Below are 8,756 nucleotides of genomic sequence, written 5' to 3'. Positions count from 1 at the left end.
CTCATGCATAAGTGACATTATCTGATAACTGTATACTCTCCGTCTTTTTACACCCACTTGCATCAAAGGAATCCTTCCATAGCGTTAACTCTCCGAAAGTTATGACGTTGACAACCAGGTCGTGTATGATGTCGATGTTGTCTTTTTAAGTGGTCCGCCTTTATATAAGAAGGACAAATGAAATCACTCACTACGGGAATGACGATTCGTATGGGAGATGTAGATCATACTCAGTACGGGGAGTGATAACAAATCACCATGGTTACTCAGAATGCCCTGTCATCATCAGGATGGTGGGATGGTTTGAAATCATGCCCATCATTTCCAGCCATATACAATGTATCATGCATCATTATAGGGTTATATTTTCCCCAGAATATAGCTGCTTCGTTCAATTCTGGCCCAAATCCATATAGTTTGAATTAATACATGATTTGAATTTAGTCCAACTGACTATAACAAGCTCGAAATAGGCGAAGATTTCCAATAAGTGTATCTTTGCAGATTATTTACGTTCTTGGCTACATAAGCGTGATTTATATGCTTATGATATTATAGACATGTACGTGAAACTTCATATGCCTTCATAATGCAATCGAAATGTGCATAACCCATGGATTAAATTTAGTCTATACACCTTTGCAATTTCCTGTCAGTTGTGATCTCCCTGCAGAGAACTGTCATAAAAGGTGTACCCCATTTTTTTTTTCATTTCAAATTCAAATTGAATCCAATCTTAAATAAATTTCCGATATCACATATTCTTACAGATATACAACAAATCGACTCAAACCAATACAAAGTACAGATTTGAAAGTGATGGGAAAAAGAGAAAAGTGAACAAGTGCATTATCTAGATGATACTATTTGTCTGAAACTGTTGTGTATAACAATTACACTGTTCAGAAAAAGAGAGGCCCACGTTTATGAAGACAAGCTTGTAGGGATGTACATTCTCCTGGGCCAAGGGGGCGTGGTTGGTAAGACGTCACGTTCCTTCACGTTTGTGTCAGGTTGGACTCTAACTCAAGATCTCCTGTAAAGAATTATCTACTGAGCCACAATGCTCCCATGGACAGAATATGTCAGTTGTCATGTGAATCTATATACTGGCTACACGTTACGAGGCATATTGCGAATAGTAAGTCCCATAATATCGGTTGAGGTGAGGATTCAGCCAGGTACTTATAGAAACCACTTTATGAAATGTTAAAGAGCATTGTGACGATTCTAATGGGACTTCAAAGTTTATTTGATGAAAATCGGAATGGCTGACATATCCCAAAACAAGGTAAAACAAAAAGATCCTAATAATATAATAATATCATATTATTAGGATCGCTTTGTTTTACTTTGTATTTGGACAACAAATTTATGTAATCCATTCAAAAACCGATTTTCATCAAATAAACTTTGAAGTCCTGTTAGAATCGGATGCTCTTTAACATTTCATAAAGTGGTTTCCCAGTACCCTGCAGAAAGTTAAAGGCTGAATCTTAATCATAATTACATGTGTTAGGATTGCTTTGTTTTGGATATCTCAGCCATTTCAAAACCAATTTTCATCAAATAAACTTTGAATGAATTCATCTTACAATACATTACATGCTCTTTCATATTTCATAAGAGGTTTCTTATCATCTAAAAAAAATAATCATCATCAAAAATTTGGAAACTTATAGCCCCATGTCAACCGAAACTGTACCATCTCTTTAAAGGTAAAAATCCAGTACAAATATAAGTTAGTCTGATAAAAAAGAGTAAAATTTTACGAGTTCAACGGTAAAAATTTGACTGAAATCGGATGAAAAATAAGGAAGTTATAACATTTTGAAGTTTCACTAATTTTTCAGGAAATGGTTCTTGAACGGTCAATATGAATATGCAAATGTCAAAGTGAACAAGTCATCCCCTCACAACTTGCCATATGATTTGTTCATAAAATTTTGAAATTTCCAGTTTTTCATTCAAACCCAATTATGTCCGAGGCTCATATCCTGATAACTGATCACTATTTTGAAATTATTGAACCTGGAAAAACATGTTTCAGACTTCAATGACAGATACATTGAATTTTCGTCATTTTTTGTACACTGGATCAATGGAAAATTGTGAGGTTATATGACATGGTCAGCTCACTCATTTGCATATTCATATCCACTGTACAAGAACTGTTTTGCAGAAATTAGCAAAACTTCAAATTTTCATAACTTCCATGTTTTCATCCAATTTCAGTCAAATTTTTACCGTTGAATTCATAAGATTTTACTCTTTTTATCAAACTAACTTGTTTTTGGACTGAACTTCCCCTTTAAGACTTACTATGTCATGTATAGGCCGTGCTTAACAATCGGATTAAGAGAGGCTTCATTCTACTGGAGAAAAAAAAACAGCCTTGGTAGTTTAAATCTCCATAAGTTCCTATGAACAGTAATTATACATTAATAAAAATAAGCCTAATTAGATGAGACGATGACGTCACCATATTCCAAATTTGCTCTGGTTTGTGCACAAAATATTCTCACATCATGCTGTGTATATCCCATTTATAGGGCCTATGATTCTTTTGTTTTATCTGTTGTACAGTCCTTTCCTCGTAAATATCGTTCTTGCGAATAATGCGACAGAAAATCATTTTTGCGAAGGAATAAAGTGTTCCTTATGATTTCAACAGACTGAAGGTAACTCAGTGACTGTGCCCGTCATTGGAGTGACTTAACAATAGAATGAATACCATGCAGTTTAAGGCGATGGAATCGTCATGATGGGATCGGGAGTAAAGATTGTTAACAGTTTCCGTGACACACTTTCTCTTCACAAATTTCTTATTCTGTGTCCGATATTTATGAAAATTCTTTGATTTTGGTGCCTTGCTTTTTACTTCATTTTGTAAAGCCAGCTTCGATTGGAAAGGCACTTGAATTGCAGCTATGTTATGAACGAGGAGTATAAAATTCAACAAAGAGAGAGGGAGAGAGAAACCCTGGATAATAGTCACAAAGAGTAAAACTTATATGACGTTGCCTCACTTCAAATGTTATAATGTCCTCTCTAAAAAAAATCGAGTGAAAATATTCACTCTTAAAAGAGTGAATACAAAAAAGAATGAATTTAGAGTGAAATTGGAGTGAATTTTGAGTGAAAATGTTCATTTTCACTCATTTTGGAGTGACCTCAAGGATCACTCGAAGATTTTGGAGTGATCCTTGACGTCACTCTAAAACGAGTGAAAATGAACATTTTCACTCAAAATTCACCCCAATTTCACTCTAAATTCACTCTTTTATGTATTCACTCTTTTAAGAGTGAATATTTTCACTCGATTTTTTTTTAGAGAGGATCCACATCATATTATCATTGATTTCTTGCAAGAATGCTATCTAAAAATCATCCCATCCCTATCGTGGACAGCTTTGCAAGGTAAACAAAAATATGTAATGCCTGTACTGTACTAACTGTCACCGCCCCCCCCCCCCACACACACACACCCACGCCCACGCAAACAACACACACGACATGCACACATCAACAACATTGATTACGAAATCTACGAAGGCTACTAATATCGATTCTCAATAATAATGTATCAATAGTCCGCTCATGAAATCCAAACGATTGTGGCACATACATGGTGTTCTTTATATCAGATTTCACTGTCAAAGGGAAAAGAAAACTTCTATATATGTCTTTGTAAGACATTGCGCTTCTAGTAGATCCTCTGTCTTGTTTGTTTTTTGTAGGTTTATTTTCTCGTCATTTTGGCTCAGTAAAAAGAAAAAAAAATAAAGGAAAAATGCTGACCAGTTAAAAGTATAGGGTCTGGAAAGAAATAGTAAAATATTACAAGCACAATAGTGGATATTTTGATCAACATCTAATAAAAACTATAAGCAGTGGTATGGAAGTTATGGAATTTCAAAGATTCGCTAAACTTTGCAAAGCACTTCATTCATTTTGTTGGTTTGTTTGCTTTTATTTCTGCATTCAATCAGATGCAATTTGAATGCAAACTTCAAAAAGTACAAAGACAAAGAATAACAAGTGCAGTGAAATAAATCGATAACAGTACATAAATAGATACACATAGATGATTGCATTGAGCAATGTAGATACACAGAAACATAAGATAAAATATACAGTATTTTTCAGTAAACAACAGAGATAATTGAATGCAGGAGACCACCATCATAAGCGATTAAGCTTGAAATGGATGGAGGCCTCATAAAATGACTATCCAACGACATAACTCTCTTGGAGGAAGGTGATCAGGTGAGTGCAGTGCAGTTGCAGGTGAGAGTCCAAGATGCAGTTGAAGGAAGAAAATAGAGATTGACAATAAGATGACAATCTATACTATAAATATTTGTTAGCTCAATTGGTTTGGAGAATATAATTGTATCAGATATCGTTTAAGTGAAGCTTTCAAAGAATAAATACTTGAACAAGACTTTATGTTATCCGGGAGATTATTCCAAATATCCGGACCCGAATGTCTTATAGATTTATGTGTCACTAATAATTTGGGATTCAAAAAGGTGGAAATTTCTACATATACGAGTAGGGTACGAATGGACAGAAGTATTGAACCTAAACATGTTATCAAACGATGATGGAAGTTGATGATGCATATATTTAAACATAATTACTGCTACTTGAATAATATTCAAATCAAAAACCTTCAATGTTTTAAGCTCATGAAATAAAGAATCAGTATGAGCCAGAAAATGCGACCCTGTACAAATACGTATAACTTTCTTTTGTAATTTAAATAAAGAATTTATTTTGGTAGAGCCGCAAGTACCCCATACAACACTGCAATAACTTATATATGGGAGAATTAAGGAATTATATAATAGAAATAAAGTTGAACGAGGAAGAAAGAACTTCAGCTTGGAAATTATCCCTATATTTCTAGAAATACACGTTGTAACATGATGTAAATGCTCATTCCAAGTTAAACTTTCATCTATATATACTCCTAAAAATTTTGAATTCATTTTCTTTTCTAATGGGATATCATCAATGTTAATATGTATCAACGTATCTTCATTATGAGAATGAAGTTTGAAATGAATAAAATGTGAGGTGATTCATCACCTCACAATTTTCCATTGATTGTGAAAGAGAAAAAACAAAAAACCAATATATGAGGAAATTCAATTATTCTGCTATATAGCAGAATATCCCAGCAGAATGAATGAATCTAAATAATGATCAATGAGATAGGATTTGAGATTTGGGATCATTGCTGCGTTTTAACAAAAAACAACAAAATCAAGCAAAACAAAAAGGTATACAACCACCTAAAAATGTCAAGATTTTTACGTACAAAGTATATGACAAGTTGTCACTTTTTTCCCTCTTCAGGAATATCAATATTATATATATATATATATATATATATATATATATATATACGGGGAGATCAAAATAGAATGTATATATACATTTTATTTTGATCTCCCCGTATATAGTCTTATAAAGATGGCATTCATTTCTCGTCCTTATCTTATTCTTTACATGCATGTGATACATTGCTTCGTGTGAGAATTGAGTTTCAGAGTTGTCTAACTTTCAGGACGTTCTTTGTGTTCTTTGTAAACGTTAAAAAGGTCACATTATTAGCAATTCTATCCAAAGTGTGCATGAGTTCATCGAAACACCCGCCACTCCATGTAGGTGTTTTGCAATAATCATCCGCGTTCAGTGCTAACCACAAGCTGACCGCTTCTTTAGGGTGGTATTTATATTAGTTCACGAAAGTTTCTTTTCCTATAACAGCCTAATAATTTACCATGTGATTTAGCCCCTTCTTCTTATTTACTTCTGTAGATGGAAATGTACTTGTTTGACGTTAGATAGGGTAAGTTTCTGGCAATGTTTTCTGGTTGTTATGAACAACTTTTGCGAACCGGACATGCATGAATCTGGTTACATTGCCGAAGCGGACGACTGAATACCACGTATATATCTTGATTTTCTACATGATGACTGTGATTACTTTTTCGTTAATCTTCACTTTTAAGACCTGGGATCCATTTCATAAAAGATGTTACGATTGCAACTCTTGCTTGAATGGCAACTTCCCATAGCAACAGCCAATCAGGAAGCTTGATTCTTGTCGTTACCTTGACAATTGTCATTCCAGCAAGAGTTGCTATCATATCAACTTTTTTATGAAATGGGGCCCTGGTGTTCTATTGAACCACCTGGATCCCAAGCAAGGCCTTTCATAATGTGATGTGTTCTTTTTGACTAGCATGTTTTTATTTTGTTGTTGTTGTTGTTGTTGTTGTTGTTGTTTTGTTCTGGTTTTTTTTTTTTTTTTTGGGGGGGGGTGTCCTTTTTAAGACTCGGCGTGTCATTTGTAAGACGCTATCTGCTTACTTGCTATGATATACGTGTCATCATCAACGTCCTTCTATGATCATCCTGATGCCTTCCTTCTCCTTTTTTTTTTTTCAGAGCGCTTGGATGGCGGTCAAAGGCGCAGAGCCCGTAAAGGGATGATAGTATTGGTGGAGCATGAGGATTTGCGAAAGACCAAGAAACCACTTATGAAACAGTACAGACCAGGTATATTCTATATAAGAGGGATTCAAAGTTTATTTGATTGAAATCTGTTTTAGAATGGTTGAAACATAAAAAAAGTAAAACAAAGCGTTCGTAATAAAAGGTTGCATGGTCCCACCATTTATTACGATCGCTCTGTTTTGGATATCTCAGCCATTTCACAACCAATTTTCATCAAATAAATGTTGAATTCCTCTCGGAGTGCTCTTTCGTATTATATATATATATATATATATATATATATATATATATATATATATATACATATATATATATATATATATATATATATTTCATTATTTCACCGAAAAATATTAGAAAAGAGAAGTTGATTCAACTTTGACTTGCAACGAACATGCTAAAAAAATGTGCTTCGATTTCAAAAGTGATTGGTATTCTTTCTAGGTTGAAACCAATTTTGACAAAGAGCGTTCTTTTAATCTTGCATTCTTTAGTTTTACCATCATATCCATTACTGTAATATTGTATGGGGTAACTGTGATCCAAAATTGATTAAAAAAAATTATTTGCATAAAAAAAACCACCCGAATTTGGCATTCAGCGTATTTAGCCCATCAATCCTTTACTTAAACAACTGAAAATATTAAAAGTGTAGGATTTTCATACTTATCAAACCGCTATTCTTATGTTCAAGTATATACAACATCAACAAATTACTACCCTATGAATGAAATCGTGTATATCACTTTTTTCTTTCAAAGAGAACATGAAAAAGCACATTATATCAAATTATGGGGATTAGTCGATATTTGACCATTGTAACCATAAAATGGTCTAAGATTTTGTAATGTTTTTGGTCCCCCACCCCGAAGTCTCTTTACACTTGAAACACAGTAAGTTTTAATTATTGTAAAAGGCACCGCGTACCGCTCGACTGCTGGGAACATTCACTTGCACCAGCACTCACCTCACCTCACTCTCTAGTATCTTTACAATATTTTTGTTGGCATCGCAATGTGATGCCAAAATAGCTATCAATCTGGCTTTTTTGTTCTTTTCTTTTGTTTCCGATAAATAGCAGACATGATGTATGTTCCCCCCCCCCCGCGCATCTCTTTCAAGTCTGTTGTATCTTCACTTTATGCTATACTTGACGACAGTCTTCAAGTGCATTCACATTCACAATGCATACCATGATTCAGCCAGATCATTTGTTTCACTATCCTGATGAGTAGCTCCCAATCGACGTGTTTTCTTATTCTTTTTTTTCTTTCTGTTAACAGCCCATTGTACGCATTAGTTTCAATTACTAGTATGTTCGGGTGTACAAACTGTATGCCTTATTGTGTTGAAAAAAAAAAGAGAAAGACATGACTGTATTAATTTGTTACATTGTAATTATAATCTCAAATAATGCAGAAAATTCCAAATGAATTCATTTGAAATAAAATTGAATTAAACTGAATTAAAGTTATGAAAGCTATAATGACTAAAATGATAATTCAAAAATTGAGTAATTATTGCCATTACACTGATCGTGAAAATTAGCGAAATTTCACCTAATACCGTACTTTTGCCACTTTATATATTACCATTGATAGTAAAAATTAAGATTATATATCTCAGCGCTTGCATATATATATATATATATATATATATATATGTAGGCCTACATGATGCGAAAGAATGGTGCACTTGAATGTTTTAGACAGAGATTCCTGTTTGATGGAAAGAAAAAAAAATAAACACACACCCCACAATTTGAGAAGCGGTAAAAAGTCAACATTACACATGATATGTAAACGCACATACCCATCCCCTCTTATGTGACCATAATAATCACACTCAAGTCAGACTAATGAAATGTACCAGCTCCACCATTACATAGGTGGTGGAAAATCCTCCCATATTTGTCATGCCTCGATTTCTACACTGCTTATGATAGGACTTACCATAATGGCATTTTATTATGTGTGGTACTGTGATGTATCTTTGTGGAATTCATGTTACAGAGACTTTACCCTTTGTGTGTACTGCAGTATTATTCGTCATAAATATCTCTCCCACGTGCGAATAGTTGAATATCGACTTACAAAGTAGCTTGGTATGTTTACTTTTTGTGAATGGGTTAGGGCGAAAATTGGTGAGTCAACCGAAAGTGCGCATGCGCAGTCCAATTGCAGGAAGTCGTGACGTCACTCAACACTGGACGTCACTTTTTT

Source organism: Diadema antillarum, unplaced genomic scaffold, assembly GCF_040938485.1.
Source record: "Diadema antillarum isolate AM-2024a unplaced genomic scaffold, OU_Dant_1.0 seq00000925_RagTag, whole genome shotgun sequence".
NCBI classification, from domain to species: Eukaryota; Metazoa; Echinodermata; class Echinoidea; order Diadematoida; family Diadematidae; genus Diadema; species Diadema antillarum.
This window is presented reverse-complemented; position numbering follows the sequence as displayed.